Here is a 27,759-nt window from a genome sequence, read left to right as displayed (position 1 = left end):
TTTATTAACCACAGGTACAAAAACAAACTGCAACCATAGGAGCTCAATCTCTCTCCTTTATTGCCCTCTTTGGCAAAGTTTGGTGGAAAACAGTCTAAATGAGCAGGGCCATTTGAAGGAGTGTAACCCACACCAGCTCCAGTGTGCAGTGCCTTGAACGTAAGTCTTTTCAACCAGGCAGAGGTATATTTTCTTTTATATTGCTGATGTTGACCCTGCAGATTAGCAAAGCACACTTGTGCAACATTTTCTGGAGCAATTTATCATTCGCTCAGGGCAGACATGCATTTTTCTCTTCATTAAAGGAAAACCAAACCTATCTACATAATCCCCCTTTCAGCTTTGTTTCTTTCCAGTTGTAGATTCTGAAATATTAATGAAGGGATGTGAAAATAATGTGCTCTATTCTCACACTGGCCCCAATGGGGAGGACTGAAGGGATGAGAAAGGTCTTCATTTTGCAGAACAATGTACTGCTCCAAGTAGAATGGCTGCATTGCCATCTGCCTCAGAATCTATGAAGGTGCTTGATTAAAATACAAAATCTTGGGCTGGATATTCAATTTATGGAATTAGGATTGCTGTGGGATAGACTTTTATAATTTGCATTTTAAATTAACTAGATGATGTCTAAGGTGTTTACTTCCCAAATTTTATTCCTCTTACTCTTATGTGAAAAATTCCAGTGGTTGCTGCGGTGTCAGTTCCAGCCCATGGACACCCACTGGGCTTCCCTGGAATCTTCAATGGATGCTTTTTCAGAAGCAGGTGGGAAGGCCTTTCTTCCAAGACCCTCGGGGTGGACAAGCATGTCCAAGCCTTTGGTTAATATCTAAGCTGTTGTTGCTAGGAGACTATGACTTATTACGACCCTTATGAACAACAGACCTGGGCCTTGGCCTATCCTGTGCCATCCTCACAATCTCTAATATGCTCTAGTCCATTGTTGCAGTTCCCATGTCTACCCATCTTGTTGAAGGTCTTCCTCTTTTTCTCTGACTCTGTCTTTTCCCAAAGCCTGGCTCTTCCTGGTAATAAGACTAGCTGAGCTGTTAGAGCATAGCCAAGTTCACCATCCAGGGACTTTTCTAACATGGAAGAAAGAACACTAATATTTTCACTTTGCCCAAACCTTCCATTTGTATGGCATTTCTAACTTTTTCTAATGTTTTCATATATGTAACCCTCTGCAGGGGCCAAAATGAACGAGCTTCAGTAGCATTGAGGCCAACTCATAATGACTCTTGATGCCTGAATTTTTCGTAAGTAGCCAGGCTTTTCTTTGGCAAGACCACTGGGCAGACTCAAACCAAGGCTTTGAACTGGTTAATTCAAGTTTTATTCCCTCTTGAGAATTTGCATCTCCACCTGAGTCAGGATGTACGTTTTCATGAGATCCCCAGGTGGTCACTTGAAGAGCCATTTATGAAGCACCTGGAGATCTGGTTACATTCTGACTCAGTATATCTAAGGCGGTGGTTGTTACAGACCAAGTGGGAGCCAACTCATAGTTGGCCCTCCAGGGGGTTTACAGAGGCTGCAAATCACACGAGAGGAAATTGTCCATTTATCTCCCTAGGAGCAGCTGGTGGATTTGAACCACATACTTTTGAGTTGGCAATGCAGTTTCTTACCCCTAAGCCACAAGAGCTCCCTATATGTAAGGAAGGAAGGCAAATTTTCAGCAGAGGCTATGAATGAATGGATGCATGGATGAATGGATGAATTCAACTGAAATGAACGCACGTGAAGCTTTCACTAGAGGTGCCAACCCCTCCGCGGCCCAGCATGAGAGCCGCCTGCGCAGCAGGACAAGTATTTTTACCTCTGACCTAGAGACACAGCTGAGGCCCCAGAGGCTTCATGACTTGAACTAAACTGCACCACAGCTTCGCAGCCAGGAGTGAGACCTAGCACTTTGGTCGTCTAGCCTCATTTCATTGTACCTTCTGTGCTTCAGCATCCAAGATAAGGAAGAGCTTCTTCAGTAAAGCATTTCTAAAAAAGAAGAAAAGAAAATCCACTGAGCGATTCTGGCTGCCGTGGAGTGTACTGTGCGTTTGCTCGCCCAAGATGAAAGCGCAGACCCACCGGTGGGGACAGAGGGTAGAAAAGAGAATCTTCAAACAAAGATCTCATTCCTCTTCTGTTTGTCCCCTTCAATTTTCTGATCATTTCCCTCCACTCCCTCTTTCTTGTAAAGACTCAAACTCTGAAATAATTATATGAAATTAAGTCGGTAAAAGCTGGGCTTGATTCTTTAAGATTGATGTGTTAACATTTCGGGCAGTTTTCTCAGGACTCAGGGAGACAATTATTTCTGAGTTTGGCTGCAGGAATCTTCCTCTTCCCCAACACCTCCCCTTAAACCAGATTCCTTTATGCCCAAACACCTCCCTCCATGGTCCAGCCTAACTAGTCCCAGAAAAGAAAGAAAACAAAAGTCTTCAAAATGTTTCTTTTTTAACTTTTACCTGTAGCCACCATTATTAACAAAAGAAAGGAGGGAAGGAAGGAAGGGAGAGATGAAGGGAAAAGAAGAGGACACAGCATCTCTCAGCTCTGTGGACAGGCTTCTAAGAGAGAGCTCCCTTGAGCATTGAAGTCCGGAGGGTGGCGGTGGGGGTGGCGGCTTGGGGTACACTTTCCACTCCCATCTCTCCATTCTTATCTCCTCAGCAATGCAGACCATCTGTTTGGTTACATGCTTGTTTTTCACTTAAAGCATGTGGTGGTTGTTATGTGACTTGGAGTGGAAACTAACTCATGGCAGACCCTCCAGGGGCTTTTCAGAGGCTGTAAGTCACACAGAAGAAGATTCTTGTCCTTCTCCCGCGGAGAAGATGGTGGATTTGAGCCGGGTGCCTTCAGATTCACAGTTTACCACTCCTTTAAAAAATAAAGAAGTGCCTTTGACTGTCACTTTCCCACAGGGTGCAACAAAATTAATTCTTAAAAAATGATGAGGCTTCTCTGCATTTGAAAATAGCTAGTGTATTTGCTCCCAGGTGGTGTGGAAAAGGTGCTCACATTCTGAGGCAGCTTAAGAAGGGGCAGGGGCAGGTTCAAGATGTGGACGCTGGCTTGCCTTGACACATCAGTCCTAATTAGGATGCCTTTATAGCCCCTTCCCTTTCACTTCATAGGGCTTGTAAATGGCGCCCTGCAAACCTCCACCTTCCTGTGCCTCCCTGCCCTGAGGTCGAAATTCTCTTCTTGCAGGAAGTGCAAAGTGAAGTTCAAAGCTTTCCTCTGTCAAAAGAGAGTGCGCCTAATCCACTATAACATGATTAGGTGACAATTAAATGGAAAAAATGCTGGGGCCACTGCAGTGCTGGCCTGGGCTGGCCCCTGGCATCTCCAGCTTTGAAGATGTTTACCATTTTTCTTTTCGGGATAAGGTTTTTGTTATGTGCTGTAAAATTGGAACCAACTCACAGTTGACCCTCCAGCAGGTTTTCAGAAGCAGTATAATCACGTGGGAGGAGCTTGCCCATCTTTCGTCCAAGGAGCAGTGTGTGGATTTGAACAGCAAGCCTTCGAGTTGGCAGGCCAACTTCTTACCACTTGGCCACCAGAGCTCCCTGAAGATCATCAAGGAGCAAAGACACTGACAGATTTGGGTCATCTAGAGATGCAAAGGGATAAAGAGTTTGTGATGGAATGCCCTCACAAATATAGACGCTGAGTGATGGGCTGAGAGGGGGCAAAAAGGGGGAGCAGGGATCCAGGAACCCCAGGGCAGCCTGGTTGCCCTGGCAATTTTCTGTGTGACTGTCAGGCTTGTTTCTTTGCTATAAAACAAGCCCAGTTCGACTCATGTTAAAGGAGGGTGGAAAGAGGCCATAAATCTTCCTGGGCATAGAGCAGCCATGGAAAGCCCAGCCTGATGTCTTTTACATCTGTTTCGGGTTCTCAGCCTCCTTTGGCTCAACAGCCTCTTCTGTGATAACTCACAAGCCCCATTCAATCTGCTGACTGGCAGGTATAGGGTGTCTCCCCTCCAGGGAGCCTGGGGACGTGAGGTGAGCGTCCGGGCAGCAGGCGAGCCCCCCTGGGCTGGCCCACTGACACGTAAGTCTATACCCAGGGGCTGGTGGAGGGGAGTTGTCGGATTGACAGTGTAAATGGACAGCACACACAGCCTGGGAGAGGGGAGCCTGGCGGCGGGTGGGAGAGCGCTGGCTGAGGTTGGTCACACGGAGATTGAATTTCAACTGAATTAGATCAGAGCTGTGGGAACAGCACCTCCTTCACACACACAGCCGGTATCCTAGGAAGATGTGGGAGGGCGGCTGGGGAGTGGAGGCAGGCAGCTGTGCTGAAATACCCCAGTCAGCTCCCAGAAGCTAACAGCTAACTTAATTACTGGATAGCTCTCCCTAGCGTGCCCACCAGACCTCGCACACACAAGGGGTTTAGACTGCAAGGCTCCAGGGTGTCAGCAGCTAACACACACCCTGCTTCAGGAGTGAGTGTCTCTGTGCCTCTAAAAGAGGAAAAACATGATTATGAAGGGACAGGGGGAGGCTGAGAGTGTTCAGACCGCAGCTGCCCAAGGCCAACTCCAGGAAGGATTTCAATGGAAGGCACCGGTACCTTTTGGGTTTGATGTTTTATAGCATTTCATGAACATGCAATGTGAGTTTGCAATACCTTAACTACGTTTGCCATTCTGAACTGTCCCTCTAATCCCCCTTTTCTGCCTAATAACCCAACACCATTGCAGTGACCCTGAGTGCCAGCTTTCCCCAGGGAGGAGTGGAAAATTGGGAGGGGGGGAGTTTTAGAATGAAAGCAGGAACACTTGCAGTCCTATTAAAAAGGGCAAGAAGTCAGCTGCTTTGAAATGCAGGCCCCTCGGCAGGGGTGAGGAAAGGCTTCCAGGAGACAGTGGGAACACATTTGTTCCTGAAGTTGGCACGAAAGTGGCTTTCGCTAGGGCAGCAAGGGCCTGGCATTCTCTACACGCCATTTGAATCAGGGAGCCTTCAAATGATCCTTTTTCCCTCCTTTTCCTGTCAGTCAACAAGATGCTGGAGGCGAAAATTCCTCCAGCAGCTTCCCCTGAACCAGGCTGAAAATAACCCCCAGGGCGGCCCAGGGGGCCTTAATCTTCTGGTGTGCACATCAATTTTGAGCCTGCTCATGGCGATGAGAAAATGACCTCAAATAACTACCCAATAAAGATTCCGTGTTTATTATGATGCAGGGCGCTCTCTGCATAGTGTGTCTTTTCTTGGCCTGAGAAGCTTCTGGAGTTTTGTACAATGTCTGGGCCTAAGGAAGCCTGCCAGGATGTCCCCAGTCAGTAGGATGAATTATCACCCGCTGCAGAAGAGAGAAAAATCCAGAAGAGGCACCCAGTCCACCCTGCAGGATATGACTCAACATTTTCATTCTTGGGAACTCACCACTTCGCTGGGAGTGGGGGGCATTTCACATGCTTCACAGTAAAAGACAATGAGAACCCGGATAAGAACCCAAGTGCTATTTTGGATTCCCTTAGACTAGATGGAGTCATCTCTGAGTGACACAGAAGGTTAAGTGCTCTATTGGTAGCCACCCTAGACTACATGGAGTCATCACCGAGTGAAGGAAAAGGTTAAATGATAGTCCAAGGGCTGATGGTTCAATTCCAGCTGGAGGTGCCATGGGAGGCAGCCCTGCAGGTAGGATCTGCTCCCAAAGATCAAAGCCCCCAGAGCCCTACCCTCTTAACCGGTGCTACCCAGCACACACAGGGGCATTAAGAGTTAACATCGACACTATAGCAACTAATAATGATTAGGCTGATTAGGTCGATACTCAAAGGGGTACATGGGAAGTCTTGAGGGGGTCTGCAAGTTATTGGAAATTGTATGTGAGCATCTACACCCATACAATTATATTAAGATAGTTTACTTTATTGAATTACATGGAGTCCTCGTGGCTTAGTTGACTAAGCATTGAACTATTAACTGAAAAGTTGGTTGTTAGAGCCCACTAGCCACTCTGAATGAGAAAGATGAGATAAACTACACCCACAAAAATGTACAGCCTTGATAGTGCTATGAACAATTCTATCTTATCCTAGGAATTTGAATAGACTTAATGACAGTGGGATGTGTGTGTGTGTGTGTGTGTGTGTGTGTGTGTGTGTGTGTGTGTCTTCCCTCCTCCACTTTTAGGAAAAGAGCCTTTTACAGATTTTTTTTTTAATTCCCCAAATCCCTCAATTTAAGAAACTACTGCTTCTTTAAGTGACTCAGAGATCTTGTCAAGGTATAATGTTCTAGACTATTGACATTCCTCAGTCGCAGGGTTTACTTTACAGTGTAAAGTGCATGCAGTGTCTACTGTTTGTTCTGCCACAAAGAAGCCTATTGGTTTGACCCCCAGCACTCACTGAAGACAGTAACAGACAGAGGACAATCGAAACTATCTACATGGGACCAAATCGACAACAGTTAACTCAAAAGACAGGAAATTTAGGGGGCTGCGAATTTATGTGAATGAGGAAGAGACAATTGAGAAAAGAAGAGGTGGAAAAGGCTGCACAACTGGAAGAATGTAACCAGTGCCCTTGAACTGTACAACTGTTGAATTGGTTATGTTGTGAACATTCACAACAGAAGGACCAGAAAATAAACCGTGAGGAAAGATGATGTGAGGAATGTGGGGGGATGGCGGGCAGGGTGTGCCCCTTGACTTACTGCTGGACATGGTTACACTGAGGGCGGAGTGTGACTGCCTTGGAAAGATCGACCCAGCAAAGACTCCAGTTCCAGACTTTGTAGTCCTAGGCTTGAATTGAAGCTTCAGACAGGGTTCTTGGAGCACTTGTCAACAAAGGGAAAAAACAGAAATCTGACTCTTCTGAAGGAGTTTACAGTACAGTTCAGACCTGGTTAAACTCTTGGATGAAGTTGAAAAAGTAGAGTGCACAATCTGGATTCATCACGTGGGGAGAGTGTGCCCTGCCAGGTGCCTGTAAGAACTCCTTTCTGCTGGAGGAGCGAAGGATTCTGGGGAGAGAAGTGGGTGTCGTGACTCATCTTGAAAAATGATGAAGACGGAGACTACCAGAATCGCACAGTCCCACATTTTGAAGTTGATATTGGGTGGCAAATTGCAAGCATGCTTTACCGTAAGAGATTCCAATTTTTCTAGAGAAGCTGATCTCCCAAAGGAAGTAAATTGAACAAAGTGTCACATCTTTTATTTCAAGTAATCTTAGAGCAACCTGATCACATAGCTAGCATTTCTACACATTTTTAGATGTGGAACTTAAGTGTTATAGAATGTAAACTTCTCAGTTGGAATCACTTTTCCATCGAGTGGCACACAGAGTGGGTCAGATTTGAGAGGTGTACTAGTCTATTTCTACGTGGTTCTCTTACCTACTGCTCTAGGCAGCTTTTTGGTACAGGCAGATTTGACATGTTGCCATAAAAGGGGAAACCCCAAAAAGACTCATGACAACCTCTGCTTATTACAGCAGAAATGTACTGTACAACATAGGGTTTTTTTTTTAACTATCTACAAAAATTTTGTTTATTTACAAAACGGAGAGAGAAGCATGCATAATGAAACAAATAAAATGCTTTTTCAAGCAATGTATCTTGTTGAGAAGTTTTAAAAAGACCTACTAAATACTCATCATTCGAGGTGCAATACTCATAGACATAAGTTCCTGAAACAACAGTTTGCACGCATAAGGCATTCGAACCAAGGAAATCTGGGTTTTATTACGGCAGCCTCTACATTCATACGTGTGGGTCCTGGTGTTAGCAATGGCCATTATTCCACAAAGATTGCAAACATGAACCTGATAGGGATCTGAAGCCTCAAATAATCGTTCTCTTAAAAACTGGGCTGCTCCAGGAGCAATCTGACAGTCTCGTTCCATTTCTCCAAAACGTAAGCCACCATCTCGAGATCTACCTTCCATGGGCTGCCTATTAAGGATCTGAATAAGTCCTCTAGCACCATAGGGTTTTTAATGAGTAGAACAGAACTACCAACTTGTCAGTTATCAGACAGAAGCATCAACCATACCACACAAGGACGTTCAAAGAGACCCAATACACCTTAAAGATGATTTGGTTTTCAATGTTACTAGGCAGGAGTGGGAGCATGAATGTTGACAGATTGTCTGGATAGATCTCAGATATTATATCAAAGATCTAATATTTCAGTTTGTCAAAAATGGAATTTCCTAAGACATGCCATTCTTACGACATATAATAGGGTGGATATGGTGGTCCACTAAAGTTACACACACACACACACACACACACACACACACACACACACTGTTCCCCTACCAGGAGAATGACAAACTCATCCCAGACTTAGACTTTGCCAGAGCAGAAGGGATGTTTTGCTCATATTTTTATCCAATTGTTTAGTAGAGTATCTGTCTCGGGTCAATAAGTAATTACTGAACTAAAAAGAAAGTGAAAGCATATCCACTTACTGAGGACAGTCTCAGAAAGCCTTATTTCTTAAAGTGGCAGCAGGTCATCCCAGGTCCCAAGCCTCAAAATGTTGGTAGCACATATGCAGCAAAAGTCTTTTATATGCAAAAGACCAAGAATGTCAAGAGAGAGATTAAGAGGACATGGAGACCTTTGTCTTAAAATTTGAAAAACTCTACTTTGATTTTCTAATGTTTGTTTCTATTCAGATTGCGGAAACAAAAAGCTCTGTGCCAATGAACATAATACATAGCCGTTTTTTAAAAGATCTCAGTGAATAAGTGTGCTGTCATTTCTTTGTCCATTATCGTGCTCGGTGTATGCGATTGCTGTTCCTAGTTGTTGTTAATTCCAACCCATGGTGACCCCTTGTGTGCAAAGGAGAAGTGCTCAAAGTGCACAGGCTTTCAGAAGGAGACCATCAAGCCTATGTTCTGAGGGGCCTCTGGGTGGGTTCGGACAGGCAACATTTTGGCTAGTAGCCAAACCATTTGCTTGATGAAGTAACTTAACCATTTGCACCAATATGAAGCTCAACCCCTTTGAGTGTCTCTTCCCCTGTTCCTCTCTGTCTCTCTGTCTCTGTCTCTCTCTCTTTCTCTGTGTGTGTGTAAAATGTTGATTATGCCTGGAGTCTGGTACTGGGACTGCTTGGGAATCCAAATATATCAAAATACAATGCTTTTATTGAGCAGAGAGATTGAAAGAATTAATCCATTTTTGAGGACAGCAGTCGTGGGCTTGAGTTACAGCTTAATGGTGATTCCTGCTGAGAAGTGCTCTGAAGCAGATGTTACCAAGAAAAAGTTTTCCATTTTCAGACTGGAAAATATTCTTAAAAGTAGAGTGAATAGAAAGGCTTCCACACAAATAGAATCAATCTTGGCGGATTAACGATGGAGGGAGAGGAGAGCAAAAAGAGTCATCGGCTGAGTGAAGGGAAAGGCAATATAAGATAGGAGTTTGAAAAGATGTTGTAATGAATTGTACTATCAAGGGCAATTAATTATATAGAAGAAAATGTGTATGAATGACTGAATGAAACCAATAAAAAATAACTAGAGCTAATTATCACTCTTAAAAATTGCAGGCATTTGTGAGCTTAAAAATGATGAGTGTGAGTCATAGTTGACTCTACAGCACCCAGTGATGACCCCTCAAAACTGCTTGTGGTTCTAGGTCATGGGACATAGTCATATTCTAGAGTCCTAGCGTGAGACATATAATTAATACGTTTGACTGCCAACTGAAAGGCTGGAGGGTCAAACTCACCCAGAGGTGCTTTGCAAAAAGGGCATGGTAATCTGCTTCTCAAAAACCAGACTACTAAAACCCCTATGCTTCAAAGTGCTACTCTGACATACATGGGATCACCATAGTCAGAAGTGATCCAAACCTATGAGCAGGAAAGGATAAAATAAATGAATGGGAACTTTTAAGAATAAAATCCCTTTGCACATCCTATAACTTCTCCAACAGGGCAAAAAGGGAAGCCACAGACTGGGAAAAAATATTTGGCAATGACATGTCAGATAAGGAACTTATATCTAGAATTTATAGAATACTTGAGCACCACAACAAGATAAACAACCCAATTGCAAAATGGGCACAGGATATGAAGAGACACTTCAACAAAGAAGACATTCAGATGGTGAACAAACACATGAAGAAGTGTTCAAAATCCTTAGCTCTAAGAGAGATGCAAATCAAAAAAACTGTAAGATATCATCTTACCCCAGTAAGAATAGCAAAATTTAACAGAACAGCAAACAGCATGCTGGCAAGGTTGTGGAGAAACTGGAATCCGTATTCACTATTCGTGGAATGTAAAATGATGCAACCACTGTGGAAGGTGGTATGGCGCTTTCTCAAAAAGTTAACACTAGAAATACTATTTGACCCAGCAATTCCACTACTGGGAATATACCCTAAAGAAATCATAACCACCATCCAAGCAGATATTTGCACAACCATGTTTATTGCTGCTTTGTTCACAATAGCAAAGCGTTGAAAACAACCCAAGTGCCCATCAACAAATGAATGGATAGAGAATCTGTGGTATATTCACACAATGGAATACTATGCTGCATTGAAAAACAAAGAACTCATGAAGTACTATACAAAATGGGTGATCCTGGAGGACATTATGCTGAGTGAAATATCTCAGTCACAAAAGGATGAATATATATTCATAAATATACACACATACATATATTTATCATATACAGAAAGGATAAATATATTCATAGTGCCACTGTTGTAAAGCAGGACTGACACCGAGGTTGGGGGAACCTAAGAGAAGAGGGGATAAATAATGCATTGAAACAAATGAGGGAGAGAACTGTTTAAAAGGAATATAGGACTAGGTATTATTGTCATGAGAAGTTTACAGAAAAAGAAATGCATATTAAAGTGTACTGTGGTCTTAGGAGGGATTGTATAACAATGAAAGAATTTTTTTTTCTTTTCAAAGAGAAAAGTGAACTGGGAAAAAGGGGTGAGCAGAGGGGGAAATGTGCAACAATGAATGGATGGGGGGGAAAGTTAAATGGAAAGGATAGGCTATAAAAAAAAAGTGATCTAAAGAAAACAACTGGCTTAAAAGTCATGTGAAATGTTAATGACTTCCTCTTTCCCCCCCCCCAGTTTAATCTTTCTCTGTTCTCATGCCTTTGGACCAATAATAGAGCACTATAGAAAAAGTTGCAGCCAGAGTACTTCTCGAAGACAAAGGTGACACAGTCTATCCTTTCATCCTTTGGACGTGTACCTAGGCAAGGCTATTCCTTGGATAGATGCATCATACTTCGAAGGATGGAGGGTCAGTGAAGGAAAGGAAACCCTCAAAGAGATGGATTGACCCAGAAATGTCTGTCTTTGGTAATGACAGAATAGGGCACAGCTCAGGTTGGCTGTTCATAGCTATTCAACTCAACAGCACCTAACAACAACAACACAGTATTATGAAGGCACTCTGATGGCCTACTGTGTAAAGAATTGTGCTACCTACCCAAAGGAAGGAAGTTCAAATCCGCCAGCTGCTCTGAGGGAGAAAGCTGGGCAATTCCCTCTTGTGAGATTAACTGCTTCTGAAAATCACCTGGAGTGCCACCGATGAGTTGGTTCCAATTTGATGGCACACAACAACAATAATAGGGTTTTTAAAAGGAGTTTAAAGTAAGCCCATTCCTAGCATGTTGCTAACTAAAAAGCCAGAGGTCTGAATCTACAGTAGCTCAGAGGGAGGTCTTCTCCCATGAAGACCTAAAGGACCAGAAACTCAATGGAGAGTTGGTATACGTCAGTTTCGATGACAGTTATGTTTTTCTTCTCATTTGAAATGTGTACTAACTTAGGAAAATAATGACTTCCATTTTTTATAATAACTTGTCATATTTAGTATGTATTTAGAAATCTGTGCATTAGTCAGCCCCCAAGCCAAAACATACAGAAGATGAATTTATTTAGAATTTACTAGCCTAAAGTGAGGGTGCCCTGGCGGCTTAGTGGCAAGGAATTGCACTGCCAACGCAAATGTTCACAGTTCAAATTTACGAGAGGCTCCATGGGAGAAAGATGAGCAATCTCCTGTGTGATTTCCTATGTGGTCAGCTATGGGTTGGTTCGAACTACACGGTCCACGATGACCACCTAGAGTATGTATATGCCAGCTTACATCACACGCATTTGCTTTATCTAATATATTCTTTGTCCAATTCACAGATTATTCAAGCTTCCTCTTCTTCCAATTAGGAGGCAACCAACAGATGGACCTAAGTGCTTATGGGTTTATGGGCACTGTGCTATGTCTGATGAGGATGATCAAACACTGACTAACTTGGGCTCTGGAGCTACCAAGGAAAAGTGAGGTTGCATTGAGATCTAGGAATGAAATTTACCCAGGGACATTAATGCGCTGATTGTTTCCTATATCTTTCAGGATGATAAACAATATTGCTATTTCCTTTGCCAGAAGAAATAGAGAAGCGTGTTTTCTGTTTGGTCAGTAAAGCAGGAAAGACCTGTGGATTCTGTCCATCAACACTGATAAGCCGTGACACAGGAGACTGGAGGCTCTCCAGCTGTCCCACCTACGCTGGCTCCCAGAGCTACGTGCTCCTTCTCAGGAAGCTGAAGGAGGCCCAAAGAGAAAGATGAGCATTACGAATGCAAACGGTCTTCTGCTCACAGGAGTTCCAGAAATCATTTCCTGGAAGTTACCTGTATATTTTGTGCTTCAAGAGACCTCAATCATTGGATTTCTCCTTTGTAATGGAAAGAATATATGTTTGGAGTATCTTAGCTGGAATGGTTGAGAGAAAGAGTGAGTTAGAGTGTGTGCGTGTGTGTGTGTGTGTGTGTGTGTGTGAGAGAGAGAGAGAGAGAGAGAGAGTTAAAAAATGTAGAAAGCGAGTCAAAATGAAAAAATTTGTTTGCTTTGAAATCAACTTTTCCCCTTTGTTTTTTTCAACACATTTGTGGTTTCACTAGTAGATGATGCATTTTATTCAATTAGGAAGGGCATTAATGGTCATAACTAACACATTTGATATGCTTTTCAGTTTACAAATATACAAATGTCTTTTATGAGATCTTTATTTGCTCATTTGGTTCTCATAAACTCTCTGAAATGAGGTCGGGATCAAGATCCTATTTTCACAAAAGAGGAAATTTTAGTTCAGATACCTTACCAGGCTGTAGAATTTGGCAACCTGTGAACAATGGAGGACTCAGAACTTGAACCCAGTTCAGATTCTAAAGCTTGTTTGCCTCTTATCCACTTTGTGCATTTAAATCAAGGAAAGTAGGACATCTGGTAACTTCCACATATGATCTTACATCTCTCAGGGGAGTTAATATTATATATGAAGAAATTAGATTCAAAGAAGACACACACCTTACTAATTGTAACTTAGTAGTACAAAGTCTCACTGTCAAAACTAAGGCTCATGGTGGATTGAATACATCAGCTCCTCCATGAGAGAAAGACTGGCAGTCTCCTCCCATGAGATTTAAAGCTTCTGAAAACTCACTGAAGTGTCAGCTATGAGTTAATTCTTACTCGATGGTACACATAACAACAACAACAGTAAATCACCGATTATAGCTTGAATTAATGACCCCTTCCAGTGAAAAGTAGAAAAAGGAAAAGTAGAAGAACTTTGAGGAAAGATGTTATATCTAACTTTGTCAGGTTTCTGGTGTGGCATGAGAGTGGCCAGACAGAACAGCTCAAAAGGAGGCTGATTTGTAAAAGAGAGTTTGGGATCCTTTTTGTTATTCTGAGGAGTAGTTCCTTTTCCCTTTCAGCAGCTCCAGATCAGGAACTGTATCTTTGCATGGCCACCTGCAAACAGACTTTAGAACAATGTAAACTACCTCCTGCAGGATATTGATTCTGATGGAGCAAATGTTGGTTAAGCAGAATTGATGTGTCCCCCTCTCTCCCTTTTCTTTCTTTTAACTGGAAGCATTCCAGATCTTCCCTTAGGCCTATCTCTCCAGGGAAATGAACTCTATCCTCAAAAATCTACGGTAAACCTGAGCAAGAATGAAGATTTATGATGGGAGGCCCTGGGCGGAAGACAGCTATCTGCTAGGCTATCTAGAAGCCCATCTTTGTGTTATTAGAGAAACACCCCCTCTCTTGACAGGATATAGGCTGGTTATCACGTCATCTTCTCAAGTTCCATGCCCATTCGGCTTACAAATGCCCCAAATATAAAGAGATACTTTTCAGGAGGACAGCCTTTTAAGAGGCAGTTTATCCCAGCTGTTGCCGTCTATCTTAAACACCTACCTTTCACCCGACGGTGGCGTTTACAAGTCGATAAGGGATGTAAGAAAGGGAACCTTAGAAATCTCAGCAGGGCAAAAACACCCAGGCCACCTCTGGGAACTGGAATCAGAGAAAGAGCCCAGGAAGCTTTAGGTTCCAGAAGAAATGTGCTCAGAGATGAGGGATGAGATGTGGGCACTGTGTCCTGCCTTAGGGCTTGGAGCTGACTCCAGACAGTAAACACTTTTCCAGTCACATAAATGGAGAGATTCTTTGCTGTTTTCCTTTGTCAGGAGGTGACAGTAAAACAGAATGAAAGCAGCAGGTAGGAAGGTGAGAACCAGAGGCTGGAAGAAGACCCTTAGGAGATGGATTGACACAGTGTCGACAACAATGAACTCAGACATGGCAGAGAGGAGAAAGATGGCGCAGAATAGGGCAGGTCTCTGATCTATTTGCTCACAGGGCCACTCTATTGTTGTTGTGTAGAACCTAACTATTGCTGACCCTCCAGCAGGTTTTCAGAGGCAGGGAATTAGATGGGGGAGGGGGGAGACTCCTATCCTTTTCCCGTGGAACCGCTGGTGGTTCTGTGGTCAAATAGATTGTACCTAGGAACAACATTAGTGATAAGTTTGTGATGAGTTTTCAATACCTGGTTTCATCACAAGCGTACAAAGATTTGCTGGCACCTGACTTGTGGGTTTCCCGAGTCTGCAAGGGCAGAGAGTCAGAAGCTCTTGGGAGTTCCCTAGATAAGTTTAGAAGTATTTCATCTCTATTCCCTAGTACCCTCCCCCCCGCCCCCAATTTAGAATTAACTGTTCAATGGAGAAAATAGGAGAAGTGGTCCCAACGCGCTGCCAGGGTGAGCTGATGGAGGCAGAGGCCAGCGAGGTCCCTCCTTTGTCAGAGAGGAAATCAACCTGTGGCTTGAGCCTCCTTGCTGTGGGAAGACGGGCTGCTGTGTTTGAAGTCGAGACTGGGGTGTTTCAGGAAACTGGTTCCATCAGGTTTCCATTAGCCCCAGCAGCAGCACCAGCAGCTTCACACCGTGACATGGTAACAATTAAGCCTTCTGCTACTGGTCCTTACCCCGGGGTGAGGCTCTTTTCTTCCTTAGCAGCTCGAGTTAAAGTTCCCCTGGTTTCCTTATGGCCCGATTTCCTGCAGATTCCTGTTACTTTCGTCTAATCTTCTGAGACCACTGATTAGACCACACAAATTGCAGCGATTTCTCCAACAGCCGACCCCTCCCCAGGTCCCCCCCCAGGAGACAAGGAGAAAGACTATCTCTCTCTGAAACGTGAGTTACTTCCTTTCTAAATAGTCAGATTACCAAAAACCAGAGTTACAAATGTCGGTGGAAAAGAAACTACTAATTATACACCCCTGCCTTGAGAGGCATGCTAAATTATTTTCTTCTTTCCGTTCCCCCCGCCCCCCCCCCCGCCTTCCCAAGAGTGGTTTGGAATAATTATCTTCATTTTCAGTGATGAGAGAGATAAGGCACAATCACAAATGGCTGTAATATGAAGCAAGAAAGCAAAAAAGGTATAGTTTCAGTGCTGTGGTTATACTAAGAAAGGAGAAAACACATTTACATGTAAAAAAAGCCCGATAAGAGGCGGTGCTATTTGAGCTGAGTCTTTAAAAGAAGGTGGAATTTGGGAACCCGGAAACTGATGGGAAGAAGAAACACCATTACTAAGGGAGGGACCACAGAAACGTCAACATTGTACTGTTTCTATGGGTGAAGCAGTGCTAGATGCTCTGAGAAGTAAGACGGCTTATAAGGCATAGTTTCTGCCCTCAAGAGTCTTTTGTTTAGTTGAAGTGACAAAAACGAACGCAATATGAAATAATGTAAAGGACAATACAAGCGATATTTATAATGTTTTCTTTATTAATAATTTTAATAAACATTTACAGAGATTTTGGATTTCCATTCATTCATTGCTGCACTTCTCTCCTCGCACAATCCTTTCCCCCCTCTCCCCACATTTGCTCCTCTCCTTGAAAAGCAAAAGAAACACTCCCTCCCTGGTACACAATCCCCCCCTCCGCACCCCTCCCACCGCCCCAAGTACATTCCAGTATGCAACCTTAATTGTGGACTCATTGTGAGTCATAATGTTTTTAAAGGTGAATTTCAGAAAGAGCTGGCCTGTCTGTCTTAATCTAAGATCTCTACCACAATCTGTCTTCCCTAAATTAACCTTCTGGCATTTAACAAGCTGGTGGTATAAACTGCATAAAGAATGAATAAGTGTATCTTGGAAAAAATGCAGCCGAGTGCTCCTTGGATGCAAGGATGGAAAAGCTTTGTCTCTCATACTGTGAACATGTGGCTCAGAGAATCTATTCTTGGGAAAGGGATATCATACCTGGAACAGTGGAAGATCACAGAAAGAAAGAAAGACAGCCAAAGAGATGAGTTGACAATGGGCTCAAGTGCATCAGAGGTGGTGAGAATAGCACATAGAAAGGATTCAGATCTGTTGTTTGTAAAGTCTCTGTGAGTAATGCTTGACTCAAGAGCACCTAACAACAACAACAACATACAAGCCATGACATATTTAAAATGAATTTTTGTGAAAGAAGAAAATAATGATCTTATACTTTTAAGAGAAATTATTGTTGTTGAAGCTGGATATAATTTCTAAAAATGCCAGTGAAGTAAGGCTGATGAGTGAGTACCTTTGATAAGAAACATACTTCATAAATAGCTTAATTGCTACCTTAATGCAAGGTGAGCTCTAGAATTATCATGGTCAATCGCCCATCAAACTCTAGTATTGGAAGTGCTGACCCAAGACAAATCCTACAATACAGCGCTTAGTTGAAACATGCAGGAAATTAAAGAAATTTTTGGAAAGTACAGTGCACAATTCTGTCTTTAAAATACAGTACACTTTGACCTGGGCTTGGTTTTTATGAGTCGCAATTGATTTGCTGGCACATAATAATAACAAGAACAACAATAGTATGCCAATGATAATAGAGAACACTGTAATACATACAGTTAAAGGCATGACTTATGAGATACTACCGTTACATGAATACCAGAAACTTATACAGAAGTATAGTTTAAATTCTCAGTTGTACAAAATAATTAGAAGTCATCTTATTTTCTAATAATAAACAAATGTATTATATTTTTACATGATTTAACACATGAAGGGAAATGTTTAAGGCATCCTCACTCCTCACTTTCTTCTTTGTTTTCCTTTTTTTTTTTAAATTTTATTCCTCACTTTCTAATGGTTAGGTTCCAAAGACGGGTGTGATGCAGAAATCACCATTTTTACAAAAAATGGAGAGTAACTACTTCAGATCAAAAATGGAGAATAACTACATCATTACATAGAATTATGGCCATTATTAAGCTGATACATAGGCTTGACTATCACAGCATTACTCTTGCCTCACACTTCATTGTGCATTACCACCTGCTTAGGACAATACAGCTGAGTTAATGACAGAGTAGAGAACAAAAGCCTGGCTTTGTTCATTGCCCAACTCTTTGGCTGGAGCTCAAAATTCCTGGCTAGTGAAAAACAGATGGTACTCAACTATTAACCTAAAAGTTGAGTACAAACTCATGCAGCGAGTTGCTATACAAGCAACTAGGAACTGGCCCTCCACTGGATTTTTAAGACTGTAAATCACAAGGAAGGAGAATACCTGTGTCTCCTGAGGAGTCACTGGTAGATTCGAACCACCTGAGGGGCATGACCTTTGGTTAACAGTGTCTACCTTGTGGACTTTGCCACCAGAGCTTCCTTTCATAAAGTTTCTATCTAGGAAAAAGTCTGTGGGGCACAGTTCTACTCGGTAACATATAAGGTTGCCCGAGTCAGACAGGATTGGTTGGGTGTTTACTAAGAATTTACTCTAAGCTGTTCTAAGGAGCTGTTTCCTTTAAAGAAAAATATTTTTTTTTTGTAAATTGACATTGAATTTACTACTTACTGGCACACTTTGAGATCCCCTCCCCTGAACTTTAAACAAATTAGTAAAATATCTTGGAGGAAAGTGAATACAAGGAAGCCAATTTGATTCTCCTTTGACCCACTACCAATGATGTATTTTTAAAGTTTTACTTTCTTTTTTGATCAGGCAAAATTTTCTGAGAAAAATACTCATCATATCAAGATTATATTTCCATTCATTTTTGCTATCTGGCACATATTTTTCCTTTCTGTAGTACTTTTGTCATCTGTACATTCTGTGTGTGATATGACATTGGCCAGCATCAAGTTGTCAGTATCGCTCCCTAGGCACCATTTTGAAGAAAGGAAAATAGATTTTAAGTACATTCAATGTCCGATTCACGTAAAAGACACTACTCTTTTGTGCTCACTCCCTCTGGGAGCATATACTCTTTATTTTGCATTTTATTGCTCAAATCTGTTTTAGAACCCAAACAGTATTTGTCCTCAGGCTCCCTACCCCTACCAAGAAATTTGGTCTTATTATTTTATTATTCCCTTTGTTTTTGATGACAAAAAATATATTACTCACTTGGCTAACTACTTCATTTGAAGGGTGGTGGTAGAATACAACTGAGGAGATTTGAAGGAAAGTGCCAAGAGGAGATTAAAAAATAATACTGTGGAGAACAGCAGCTGTTGAGGCTTCCTGTACAGAACTGTGTTTCATGTAGGTGGTTGACCTGGCCACGCTCATGGGAACCTTGACGTACAAGTGTTTCTCTTTACTAGTTCTCTGTCAGGACCTCCTCAACTCCCCATAGTGTCGCTTCCCAGATTCTCCCTTCTAGTTACCTACTTCCTCTATTGCATTATACTTCACCCCAAAAATAAACAATAAAAACCAAGGTCCACCCATCTTGCTGCACCACCATCTCCTGATGTCTTTATCTTTAACTCTCCTTCAGTTCTGCTTCAGAGGAAATTGTGTCCTCTATTCTTTCCAGGCTGTCTTCAACACCCCCCAACTCTCTTCACTCTGTGCATATACTCTCCCTTAGGTCTTTGGTCTCTTTAGGAACTTTCTTTGTCAGTTATCTCCTTTCTGGGAGCTCAGATGGCTTGGTCTGTATGGTGTTGTGCTGTTAACCCAAAGGCCATGTCTCTCTGTCAGTTCAAATCCACCAGCAGCTCTACGGTATAAACATAGGTGACTTCCTATGTGATTTATAGCCTCATAGACTCAATGGAATGTCAGCTATGACAATGAGAGATACCTTCTTTTCACTTAGCACTATTTTATAATCCTCTCTCCCAATAATACTACTAATAATGTTCCTTTTATCTTTACTTTCTCCCCAAGTTACTGCTCTCGTTTTGTCCTTTCAATAAAAGATATAATGTCTTTGTTGTTGTGTACCGTTGAATCAGATCCGATTGGTGCAGGAGGAGATTGCCCTCCCCTTTTCCAGCAGAGCATCTGGTGGATTTGAACTGCATGCCCTCAGGATTGCAGTGCAGCTTCTTGCCGTGAGGCCACCAGAGCTTCCCCTCAATCCTACATAATATCTTAAAAGAGGACTCTCCCCTTCTTCCTTGTATATTTGCAATCTACCACAGACTCAGCCTGGTAGTCGTCCAACACCTGACTGAAGCACAGATAGATAGCCAGGTGTACATTGGTTCTACCACTTACAAGGCGTGTGGCCCTGAACAAATTACTTCACTTTTCTTTGCCTTGGTCTCCTCATCTGTAAAGCAGAACAGATTTTTGCCACATAATTGCAAGTTGTTGACCCATAGTAAACATAATGATGAAAGGACGATAGAATAATTATTTGGTCACAGATTTTGATAATGAGAACACATAAGAAAGTGACCTAGTGACAGAAGAAAGATGAATCTTGCTGAGTCATTGCCTAGAACGTCTGCATCTCCCATCCGATACCCAACAATTCCCTCTGAATTGTTCTAGATCCAGTTTATAATCTAGTTCTTTCTGAGATCTTTCCTGACTGACCGTTCTATTGTCATCATTGAAAATAGCTGCTTTCTTATTGGTCCCTGATGAAGTGAATTTACATGGCCCCTGTCTTATCCTGCCTTGTTCAATAGTTAAGAACGTATCTCATCTCCTCTAAACACTGAAGTCTTGAAGGCCCAATATTATATCTTATTTGTCTTTGATACCTCATAGGACCTAGCACAGCCAAGTCACATGTGTATAACTAAACAATGTAGAAGGAAACAAAAGTTAAGGAAGGAGAAAAGGAGAAGGAAGCAGAGTAAAACAACCCTTCACGTCTGCTTCAGATAGGATCTCTGGGAAATCATGGAGAAAGCAAGGAAGGTTAGTCATCACCTTTAATGTTTTCCTTTCAATAACAAGTCCTCATGCAATGGGATTATTTCATGAGAGTTGGGTTTTGTTCTGCTTGTAAATGATACCCCTGGGAAGGATAACATAATAAAAAGGCAGAATGGAGCAAGACAGGTTCTGCTGTTGTTACTTCCTACTCCAAAGACCTTCAGCGCCTGGCAGAGTAGATATTTTGCTGGCTATTGGTGCCCTGTGATTAGCATTCTAAACTCTAAGCTCTGTGTGGTCAAAAATGCTCTGTATTTCAGCTCACTGCTGTCTGCCCTCCCTAACCTCATGTGGCATTCAGCAAAAGTAGATTCTCCACAGACTTGTTCAATGAGTGAAGATATGTAACCTCTCTGAAGCTCTCTTCTCATCTATTCAAATAATATTTGTTAAACATTTGCTATAAGGCCTTATGTTATTGTTGTCGTTACGTGCCATCAAGTTAAGTATGACTCATAGCGAAACTATGAACAAAAGACCTGAAGCCTGTTTTATCCTGTGCCATCCTCACATTTCCTGACACACAAGAGCCCACTGCAGCAGTCACCAGATATATCCACCTAGTTGAGGGTCTTCCTGTCCTTTGCCGACCCTCCACCCTTCCTAGCATCATGTTTCACTCCAAGGGATAGCCCCTCCCCGCAACACGGCCAAAGTATGTGAGACAAAGCCTCATTATTCTTACCGCCAAAGAACACTCCAGCTGCACCCTCTCCAACACCTATCTGTTCTTTGGGCCATCCATGGGATGCTCAGTGCTCTTCTCCAACACCACAACTCAAAGGCTTCAATTCTTTTCCTGTCATCTTTATTCATTGTCCAGCTCTCAGACACATAGCAAATGATCAGAAAGACTATGACCTGAATCAGACATACCTTAGTTATCAAAGTGACATCATTACTACTAAGTAATTTGAAGAGGTTCTTAACTGCAGATTTTTCCTTAATGCATCAGATTTTCCCTGCAATGTGTCTCCTTATTTCATGACTGCTGGCACCAAGGGTGTTAATTGTGGACCCAAGCAAGATGAAGCTGTTGACAGTTTCAATCTTCTCTCCATCCATCGTGATTGTTGCCTATTGATCCAGTGGTAAGAATCTTTGTTTTCTTTACATTCAGATGCAATCCATACTGAAGACCGCATTCCTTGATCTTCTGCAACAAGTGCGTCAAATCCTCCTCACTTTCAGCAAGCAAGGATGTGTCATCTGCATAACACAGATTAATCCTGATGTCACACTCCTCTTTATAGAGTTCAGCTTCTTAAATAATTTGCTCAGCATATTGTTTGAATATATATGGATAGATAATACAACCTTGACACACTCTCTTCTCAATTTTAAACTATGCAGTGTTTCCCTGCGCTGTTCACCCAACAGTCTCCTGGTCTAGGTATAGGCTTCCCACAAGCACAATTAAGTGCTCTGGATTTCCCATTCTTCTCAACATCAGCCACAACTTGTCATGATCCATACAGTCAAATGCTTTTGTATAGTCAATCAAGCGCAAATGGACACTCTAATGGTATTCTTTGCTTTCATCCAGGATCCATTTGACATCAGCAATGAGGCCTTATACTAAAGCATTTTTATTCAGACTGTTGCCGTCAAGTTGTAGATGACTCATAGCAACCCTATGAACTAAAGATCTGAACACTTGTATAACTTTCATCATTTCTCCATGTTCATAGAGTTTCCAGGGGCAAGTTATTTCTAAAGTGGTTGCCACTCCTGCTTCCAAGCTTGTTTTAATCAGGGAGCTCCACCAAAAACTGTCCACCATGGGTAACCATTATCACATTTGACACATCAGTGTAACAGTGTTCAGCATCACAGCAACCATGAGTTACCTCTGTACAGCAAATGGACAGACCAGTGTTATATCACTTAGAAGAATGTTTGGCCAAAACCAATTAAAACCAGGCCTAAGGGCTGCAGATATCACCCACCTTTGGCTTGGTAGCATAACTTTGTATCCACAAGGCCAACAAAGCTCTCTACATTGTTGTTTATTTTTTTTAAATTTTTTAAATTTTATTATTTTTTTGTGTGTGTACCATCAAGTCAGATCTGACAGGTACAAGAAGAGATTGTCCCTCCTTCTCCAGCAGAGCATCTGGTGGATTTAAACCACGTACATCTGGGATTGCAGTGCAGCTTCTTGCCACTATGCCACCAGAGTTCCCTTATGTTGTTGTTTGCTCAGACTATCTTATTTTATTCCTTACTCAGTCATACAAAATGAGTGTTCTTTTATCTCCATTTTCCAGATGAGGGACCTGAAGCATCGAAAGTAAAATCAGGGTAACAAAACTAATAAGGGCAGCTTAGATTCTACAAGAATCAAGCCTAAACTTCTAGCTAATATGTTATATGGCCTTTCTCACATCAGAAAAAGGGTAAAAAATTCCAACTCCCAACAGGGATATTAAGAGGATTAAATGGGAACTTGTAAAATACTTGATGTGTAGCCAACTCAGACATTACTGTCGAGTTGGCATAGACTCATAACTTACCCTCTAGTGGGTTTTCAGAGGCTGTAAATCTCACAGGAGGACATTGCTCATCTTTCTCTCATGGAGCAGCTGGTGGATTCCAACCACCTGTGTTTGGGTTAGCAGCACAACTCCCTATCCACTAGGCCATTAGTACTCAATAAATATTAGATCCCTCTACTCTGGTTCAAAATTGGGAAGGGTGTACACCAGGGATGTGTCCTATCTCCATACCTTTTCAACCTGTATGCAGAGCAGATTATCTGAGAGGCTGGGCTCTATGAGGAGAAGCATGGCATTAGGACGATTTATCAACAATCTGCGTTATGCAGATGACACAACCCTGCTCGCCGAAACTGAGGAGGACCTCATGCACTTACTGCAGATGGTCAAGGACTGCAGCCTTCAGTATGGACTGAGGCTCAATGTCAAGAAGACAAAGATTCTCACCACTGGACCAATTGGTAGCATCAGGATGGATGGCGAAGAGATTGAGATTGTTCACAGCTTCAGTTTGCTCAACTCCACGGTCAACACTCTTGGCACCAGCAGCCAGGAAATAAAAAAATGTATTGCGATTGGAAAGTCTGCTGTTAGGGACCTCTCTAAAGTACTCAAGAGCAACAGTCTCTCTTTGGAGACTAAGGTCTGCTTGATACAGGCCATGGTTTTTGCAATCACTTGTTATGCATCAGAGAGTTGGACAATGACTAGGGAGGATAGTAGGAGAATTGACGCTTTTGAGCTGTGGTGCTGGAGAAGAGTATTGAATGTACCATGGACTGCCAAGAGAACAGATTCATCCTGGAGAGGGTTAAACCATGCTACTCCTTGGAGGCAAGGATTCTGGGGCTTAGTCTGACATACTTTGGACATGTTATAAGGAGAGACAGGTCTTTAGAGAGGGACATCATGCTGGGTAGAGTAGAGGGACAGCGCAGGAGGGGAAGACCCTCTATGAGGTGGATTGATTCAGTGACTGGGATAATCGGGATGGGTGTGTCAGAGGCAATGTGATTGGCACAGGATAGGGCAGGGTTTAGGGCTGTTGTACATAGGGTCGCTATGAGTCGCAAACGACTCGACGGCACATAACAACAGCAACAACAATCACCAGTTGTGTACAAGTTGCCGTACAGCAGTAACTTGTGGTAACTTGTGGTTGCGACTTGACGGCACTTAACAACAACAACAACAACAACTCTGCACAGATTATTATTTTGTACTGACAAACATATTTAAGGATCTATCACCTAAAAACATTCTCCTGAGATTCTCACTACTGGGCTGATTGGCAGCACCATGATAGATGGAGGACAGATTGAGGTTGTTAACAGTTACAGTTTGCTCAGCTCCTCAATCAACATCAGCAGTCAGGAAATCAGAGAATTGCACTGGGAAAATCTGCTGTCAAGGACCTCTCCAGAGTACTGAGGACCAATGATGTCAGTCTAGAGACTAAGATGCATCTGGTCCAGGCCATGGTCTTTGCAATTACTTGCTATGCATCAGAGAGCTGGAAAATGACTAGGGATGACAGACGAATTGATGTCTTTGAGTCTTGAACATATCATGAGACACCAAGGAAACAAATAGGTTCATCCTGGAGAGAGTGAAACCAAGCTGCTACTTGGAGGCAAGATTTTGAAGCTCCATCTCACATACTTTGGGCATGTTGACAGGAGGGACTGATCCTTGGAGAAGGACATCATGCTTAGAAAGGTGAAAGGACAGTGCAGGAGAGGAAGACCCCAGATGAGAAGGATTGATACAATGACTGGGACAATGGAGGTAGATGTGTCAGAGACAGTGAGATGGACTCAAAGTAGAGCAGAAATCAGGACTATTGTAAATATAGTGTCACTATGATTTGCAGGTGTCTTGATGGCACATAACAATAACAAGGACCTTCACACCGTATTTAAGACATATCCCTGCTTGCGTTCTTCACTCTATCAATTCATTCTGTCATGACCCTGCTCTCATCAGGCTCAGGCTCGTGGGTCTCCTCTTTTCTGAAACTGCTCTTAACATGTTAACCGAACACACCCAGCAAGCTAAACCTAAAACCTTCTGTCTCATATTTTCAACCTCTTGGCGACATCCAACAGAATTCCAAACCCCTCTCTTCCCAAAGTTTTCTGGTATTTGTTTCACTTCCCTGGATGCTGCTTGTTGACTTCTCTGCTAGCCCCTCACCTCTATTCTACCTCCAAAGGCTGGAGTGTCCCAGGCTGAAACGTCTTTATCTACATTTTCTGGCCAGGAAACCCATCTTCACTTTAAATATCATCTGCATATAAATGGCTTCACATTTGTCTTTGGTCCTGATTTTGCCCTTGAGCCTCAAATTCATGTACCCACCTGCCCATACGACTCTGTTTTCCGTTCTAATCAGCACCTCAACGTTAACATGAACCACAATTCTTGACCCTATCTTTCCTTTCCTTCCCTTTATCCACTTTCTTCCCCAACTCAATTAATGACTGTCCTCCATACATTTTGTGTAGGCCAAAAATCTAGGAATCATCTTTATTTATTTGTCCTCATTCTACACTCAAGCCATCAAAAAAAGTCCTGTTGAAAGATATTTGTTGTTGTTGATATTTGTTGATTTGTTGATATTTGTTAGGTGCCTTCGAGTAAAGCACAATTCATAGCTACCCAATGAACAAAAGATCTTAACCCTGTTCTATCCTGTGCTTATGCACTATGTATTTATTGAACTGATACTGATGCTGAGGAGCTCTGCTGGTATAGTCTATAGGTAGTTGTACTGCAAACCCAAAAGCCACACCTCTATGGAGGTTTGGATCCACCAGCTGTCCAAGGGAGAAAAATAGACAATCTTCTCCATGAAATTTAATCAATATTGTTTTGACAGCAATGAGTGAATGAGTAAATATTTATTTCCAAGCATTGTAATAGATGTTGTAGATATAACATGCAACAAAATGGTCAAACCCCTCACCTTGCAATGAGCTTACGGTATTGAGTCAGAACCAGCCTCTAGCTGACCCTCCAGCAGGTTTTTAGAGACAGTAAATCAAACAGGAGCAAGTTTGACCCTTTTCTAACTAGCTCCTGTGCTTGTCAAACTCACTCAACTGAAGATATTAGTTGTTGTAATACGCAAGGATTCTATCAATAGGATACTGAATGATCCAGGAAGCATCAAAAAAAGATGGAAGGAAGACCCAGAGACATTGTACCAAAAAGAACCAGCCAACACAAAAGCATTTCATGAAACAATTTGCGTTCAAGAGGCAGTGGTGATGAAGGAAGAAGTTCAAGCTGCTCTGAAGAAATTGGCAAAAAACATGGTCCCAGGAACTGATGGAATACCACCTGAAAAATTTCAACAAACAGATGCGGCCCTGGAAGTGCTCACCAGGCTGTGCCAAAAAAATCTGAAGGACAATCACCTGGCCAATTAACTGAAAAAGGTCCATATTTATTGCCATTTTAAAAAAAATGTGATCTAACAGAGTGTGGAAATTATAGTATGATATCACTAATATCACATGTAAGCAAAAGCCTGCTGAAGATTATCCAAAAGAGACTGGAACTGTACATTGATGGAGAACTATCAGAAATACAGGCTGGGTTTAGAAGAAAGAGGTCGTGGCACAAGAGACATTATTGTCAATGTCAGGTGGATCTTAGCTGAAAGCAAAGAGTACCAGAGGAATTTTTTTTTTTTACTGTGCAAAACCATTTCACGGTGTAGATCACAACAAATTTGTGGCTAAACTTGAGAAGAATGAGAATTCTAGAACACTTAATTTTGCTCATGCAAAACCTGTTCTTGGACTAGGAAGCAGTAGTCAGAACAGAGCAGAGAACTCGTGCATGACTCAGGATCAGGAAATATTTGTATTTTGTTCCTACTTCCTTTCTTCAAGGCCCGGCTCAATAACCAGCATCTCAGGGATTCCAACCAGACCTCCCTAAGACAACTCCCTTTGTCCCCCCTCTGCCCACTCAAAGTCTCAATAACCTTCCCCTTATAAAGGACCTCAGTTATATGTGACCTGCCATTCTGATTTACATGTGAGGAGTTATCTCCCTGCTAGCATGTGAGGCTACATGTGAGGTTCTGTAGAGTCTGGTGCAATGGTAAGCCAGTTGGAGGGGCTTTGAAACTGTCTGGTGACCACCTGACAGGGTGAATGAATGAAGTGGACTCAGATCACAACAGGTGAGACGTAGGTCAGACATAAATGCTTCTTGTCAGGCTGCTGAGGTGCTAGAACAGCTGCGAGGAGGAGGCTGCGGTTCACACCACGTCATGAATTAGCCTGAGGATTAACCCATTGGCTGCAGCCACATTGTAGGATGTGGGTCTCTATCAGCTGCTATACTAGAGGGCTGTGAGGTCAGACCAGGTGCCCTTCCTAGATGGGCTCTGCAAACAAGCCAAGACTGGAAGCAGAGGGCATCATGATGAATGGGACGCTAAGGAATCTCAGGTCAGATCCTAAAACATTCTGCCATTTGCTACCTCCATCCAAAAAAAAGGGAAAAACAGGCACATAAATGTGTGTGTGTGTGTGTGTGTGTGTGCGTGTAAAGTGAAAGAGAGGAAGACTCTCAATGAGATAGATTGACACAGTGACTGTCACAATGGACTTGAGCATGACAGAGGTCGGGAGGATGGTGCAGGACAGAGCAAGGTTCAGATCTGTTCACAGGGTTGCTATGAGTCATAGTGAATTCA

The sequence above is a fragment of the Elephantulus edwardii genome, unplaced genomic scaffold (genome assembly GCF_000299155.1).
Source record: "Elephantulus edwardii isolate Elephantulus edwardi_28Jun2011 unplaced genomic scaffold, EleEdw1.0 scaffold00008, whole genome shotgun sequence".
Classification (NCBI taxonomy): domain Eukaryota; kingdom Metazoa; phylum Chordata; class Mammalia; order Macroscelidea; family Macroscelididae; genus Elephantulus; species Elephantulus edwardii.
Note: the sequence above shows the minus strand (reverse complement) of the source record.